The sequence below is a fragment of the Rutilus rutilus genome (assembly GCF_951802725.1).
Source record: "Rutilus rutilus genome assembly, chromosome: 23".
Taxonomy (NCBI): Eukaryota; Metazoa; Chordata; class Actinopteri; order Cypriniformes; family Leuciscidae; genus Rutilus; species Rutilus rutilus.
The window spans coordinates 23,527,705-23,533,704 of record NC_140233.1 but is presented as its reverse complement, the minus strand read 5'-3'; positions in this window follow the sequence as shown (position 1 = coordinate 23,533,704).

Genomic DNA, 6,000 nt, shown 5'->3' with positions numbered 1-6,000 from the left:
GAAGCGTCCTTTCCAGCAAGTATTTGGGATTCTAAAATCAGCACAAGGTTTGAACATCTTCTCTTTCTTCCACCGCTATGGTAAGTAAACTTTTTCTGCCCTTTATAGAAGTGTTGAAGAAATGTTTGCATTGTTTACGGGTCGAAATTAAAGCCCTTTGTTTAGAAACGCAGCCAGATAAAGAATGAAAAACCTTGTGTATTAGATTTTAAAGATCTCCTTGTTTTGCCTAAGCAACAGGAAACAAAACCTAAAGTGAGAATAACATCTTCCAAATAATTAATAACTCGTTGAAGAGCTGAAAAAGTAAAGCCTAAAAGTTTTAAAATTAGCCGCATGTTTTCTCCATTGTTGTATTGGCTTTGTTTAAACACTAGCAAAACGCGATGAAAATGAGCAAACAACAGAAAGAAAAATCTAAGTTTGTAAACGATCGTGAAACATGTAATTGGATAAACGAAGAGGCAGATCGATGCATGTTTATGAAAAGCAAATTTTGGGAAAACAGGATGATATGATTTACAGGCTAAAACTCAAATATCAAGGATAATGCTAAATGCTATTGTCCATGTTGTTTTCAAAACGCTCAAGGCTATGCTAAATGTTAAAGCCATGCTGCGTCCAAGGCTAATGCTAAATGCTATTGTCCATGTTGTTTTCAAAACGCTTAAGGCTAATGCTAAATGCTAAAGCCATGCTGTGTCCAAAACGCTTAAACCCTTTTGTGTCACTGGCTGACTGGTAGGCCAAAAAAACACATTGAAAACATCAATAGGCTATCCAATACTAAACCTAAACGAATCTTGACAGACTCTTTATTGCATTTAAAAGCTTAAACTTTAACACCGATGGAATTAAATTATGGAATTAAATTTAATTTGCAATTGGTCATCGAAATGGGGACACTTTTGAATGGATTAATGCTGATCTTCTAACCTCGGAGTGAGTAAGTCTGTTTTCATTGCTTCATGGCATGGTAGGGAAAGTCTCCATTTGCATGAATTGTATGAAACAGAGATTAGAAGTATCAGAATAATCTAAGTAGTCCCATTATTGTCATGTGTACTGATCATGTCCTGTTTACATTATGGGCTGAAAAGGTTGAGCCTACACTGTACAAACTCAGTAGAAAAGGTCTTAACATGGATGCTATTGACAATGAATTTTTCACTTGGTGGAAAACAGTGGGTAGTAAACAGAAGAAATCAAAACATGGTGAAATAATTGAGGCTTTAAACTTCATAAGTTATAAACGGCTAAATGAGTCAACAAAATTTCTATCTTCGCTTATGGATGCTAAATGTGAAGAAGTGCATTCTAAAAATGCAGAGGCACAAAAGTCTGAGGAAAAGATTCAAGATCTTCAAACACAGCTAGATAAATTACTAGCTGAGCTGTTAGCCCTGACTAAAACGTGTAAAAATCACAAAGACACCATTGCAGATCTTAAGGCTAAGCTAAATGCTAAAGGCAAGTCTCCCAGCAAGCTTAACAGCGATTGGGCTAAAAATGTACACTTCTTAGATGAGGCAGCCTGCTCTAATAATCTTGTATCTTTTCAGACAGATGAAGCATGTGATAAAGTTATGAAAAGAGTGCCTGTTTCAGCCCTTAAGGTGATACAGCACCCAAACGGCACAGAGTCAACCATTCGGCGTCCTTTAACAGTAACTGAATGTAGCTTGTTTAAAGCAGAGATCGGACCATTCCCTTTGAAAGGGCCATTCGAACCATGGTGGAGACGCATTGTTAGTCTAAAACATGCATTTCAGCTCGAACCAAAAGATATTTGGCAAATTGTTATCAGTTCAATTCCAGATGTTCTGATCTATAAGATACCACAGGTTTTGATGACAGGCACCATTGGGCAGTCAATGCATCAAAATGAGCATGAGAGTGAAATCTTGAATAGACTAAAACAATGCCTTCGCGAGCTGCGTGGTTGTAGTGATGCTGGATGGGAATTGATTCTCAATCGGAAACAGAGTACTGGAGAATCGTTTGAGACATTTGCAGAAAATATGTTTGAACTTTTTGAGGAGTATTCTGGAATTGAAGGTGTTAACCACAACAATGTAATTCTCCTTGAATTCCCACTTACAAATGCAGGACCGCGTATACAGCAATCACTCATGTGTGGTGCTTCTCCAGCACAAAATACATTTGAAGGTATTGTTAGCTGGGCAACAAGAATTGAGTCACGGAAACAAATGCATGGTGAGGTAGCTGTGTTAGAATGTCATGAAGATCCTCCATCTGCAGGAGAATTCAGAAAGCCACACTGTGGAAAACTGAACAGATTCTGTAATTCCTGTCACAAAACAGGCCATACAGAGGAAAAGTGTTGGTCACTGGGCAGAGGCAGACCTCCACCCTATTTCATAAAACGCAGACAATCACAATCTAATGATACAAACCAGCACTCTGCAAGTAAGCAAAGCTCAAATGCAGCTAAAACTCTTACTGACCTGACAACTTTGGTCACTCAAGGCCTTCAGCTATTAGCGTCATTTGCTAGTCGGGTAGCAGCCCAATAGCAAATAGCTTAATAGTTTAACATCTAAATTCATTGAACCTGTCTGCATTTTCAAAATTGTAATTGTGCATAACATATTGTTGTTTTCATAAAACACACAATAGTTGTTTGTGTTATATATACACATAGACTAATTGAGTTTATTCTTTAAACACAGGACTGCTTTGCTGTAAGTGTATTTGAAACATTTAAGCAAAGGTGATATAGATGTTGTATTCTATTGCTTTGCTGTGGGTGTATTTACTTAGGTAAAGGTTGTAGATGTTGTATTCTAGGCCATGTACCCTGTGTAAACTGAATTAAACCCGTGTGTCTGTGCTGAATTTGGTGGCTATAATGTGATTCACATTTGAATTTGAAAATCAGAAACCGCGAACGCATTTCATTAATCCTGAAACAAAAACCTTTTCATATTCAACGTTCCAGAGACGCGTCAGAGAACAATTCTGAATTACTCTGAGATTTGTTTTTCCCAAGTGGATTAATGGATCTGTATATTGCCACAAGGTTGCGTCAGAGATTAGCGACGGCTAAAAACTGATATCAGGAAGTGTGCGGGCGACTTGGATGAGAGGATGTGTTTGTCCGTCTAGGATCAGCAAGATGCTGGTTGGTTAACCTAGCTTGGACGCTTCCGATGACTTCTGTTCTAATTTAATGTTACTTCAGATAAATGTACGGGCTTGGCTAATCCAAAGCTATTAAAGAGCCAAAACCTACTAAAGTAAAACGATTGAATTAAGTTCCTGAAGGGCATGAGAGGAAGCAATGAGCATTGCACATGCAGCGGACTGAAGGCTGAACTGAGAAGGCAGCTTCAGGTGTCACAACACACTGAAACAACAGCAACAATTCAGACTTGGTCAATGAAACTCGGTTTCATGTGACATCTGGAATTAAAATTGCAACTGACATGATAATGGAACAAGTAAAAGAATTCCACACGTCTGAATTTAATGTTTTTTAAATATTGGAATTATCTGTGGTTCGCTCTCATCTGTTGTCTATTTCAGGCTTACTTCTGCAAATTCCTCGAAAGACGAATGCCAGGAGGGGCAGGAGCCCACCTGGAGCAAATCCAGGACAGCGGAATTGTTAGAACATAACCTGAGACTCGGGAGATGGGTGAAAAGACATTATAAAAGGCCTTTTCAGACGTCACACTATCACATTACTGCATAAATATGGCCTCCCAGTTTAGAACTGGATCGAAATTTGCAACACAATTGTTATAGATTAGATTCCACCCATCTCCTAGACATGAACACTGAACACACACCTCCATCACTATACCCTCACAACTGAACACTACACATCATACGAAGATGTGTCATCTTCACACAAACAGATCCAGATAGCTTCACACACATAGGATGGTAATGACAGTCTAAAAGAGACACACATAGCATACGCTATTCACAACACACTGCCAACTCATGGGAAAACAGTGAAATATACATATGAATGACTACAGTCACAAGTCAGTGATGCAAAGTATAAAGCAGAGACAGACCTGCTATAAAATTTCAAAATGTTCAAACTTTCTGATTGTTATTAAGGTGGTTGGAAAATCAGAGGGCCCCTGATTTGTCAACATACCTACTAATAACAGAAAACATAATTAAAATGGATAAATCTGAAGTGTGACCGCTTCAATCAATTACAAAATTTACAATTCAACTCTGTCATCGACTGTGACTTAGCCAGATCAATGCACACACACTCTCAAACACACTCTCTCACAGACACACAAACACTCTCTGTCACAGACACAGATAAACACAAACACACACACACACACAAGTCAAGTCAAGTCATCTTCATTTATATAGCGCTTTTAACAATGTAGATTGTCTCAAAGCAGCTTCACAGAGATAAGCGTATAATTTAAGGTAACAGAGATTGTTTCGGCTTTACAGCAGAGTTAAGTTATTTCCATCTAAAGTTAGTTTTAATTGATTTGGTTCCGTCGCAATGATCATTTGTTATTAAATTAGGGGCCGCTAAGACGACACCATTCTCTCTACACAGACTTTAAACGCGAACCTGTGAGAAACGCTGATGGCGGTCACATGCGCATTTAGAATGGGTTCTATAGTTATGTGCGTTAGAATATACGCAGGTTTGGAATTCCCTACACACACACACTCTCTCTCTCTCTCTCTCTCTCTCTCTCACAGACAAAAACACACTCTGACATTCTAAAAAACACTCACACAAACACACAAAACCATTGATCCTACCATTTATTTGATTATTTGGTTTACACCGACCTCTTGCTGCATTTCTGAAACTTATTTTGATTTCTGCAACTTATTTTGATTTCTGCATTTAAACTTACTTTGATTTAATTTCTGAAACTTATTTTGTTTTCTGCATATTTGTATATTGTCCATTTTACTTGCAACAATGTTTTTGGACACTAAATTCAATTGAATCTCTTTTTGGTTACACCAAAATTTTGCTGACACTCTTCATGAAATGTTGTTTTAACCCAGCACTGGTTGTTTTGTTAGAATGCCATTTATTTAAATGTTTCTAGAAACAGGGTAAGAGCTTGTAAGATCTTCCTTTGTCCTTCCTTGACCCTCTATATGAGTACTATTGGCGTGGTAATTAAAAATCAGGTAATTAATGAGACAAAATGTACCACTCACATTTGCTGACATGAACATGGTATTTTACATTGAGCATGACATGATTTTGCTTTATTGCATTATGCATTCCTGTGCATTTCCTTATGACTGTAAGTTCATATGTGCTCAATCGTGAAGCGGACATTTAAGATGCTTTTCAGGTGTCTCACAAAGCAGTGTGGATCAAAGGAGAACCCCTTCATCCAGTGAGGTCTGCCCAGACCACCGTACCGCTGGAGGTGACAGGATTGGTCAAGAAGGGTCAGATCATCGTGGAGAAGGTGCCAGGGAAGCGGAAGTTTCTCCATGAAGGAATGACACGTCAATTGAACAAGTCACAAAAGGTCCAGATTGACTCTATGAACTTTGCTCATGTCACAGGATTACAGGAAGAGAACCTGAACGCATTCATCCACCTGCTGGACTCAAGCTATACACCTGATGAGAACAGGTGTTCTGCAGGTGAACACAGCCCACTGAGCTTCTACAGATGCCAACATTGCAAAGACAATTTTTGTGCTACATCTTCAAGGATTATAACAAACGTCTTACTGTGACCCCGTAAGTGTTCATCAGAATGTGACCCACGGGATCAAGGAGGGAAATCTGTAAGACTGAAAATACTGGTTGGGGCCTAGTCTAATGAGACAAAGGGCACTGCTGGCTAATTAACATTCGACCTCCCCATACAACCTCACTTCCTCTCACAACAACTAAGAACTCACACAAGAACATGGTTTAATGTGAATGTTTATCATTGACTGTTATGTTTTTGGTGTCATTTGAAATGTCTCAAAGTGAGTGGTACAGATATCTCATATCCAGATA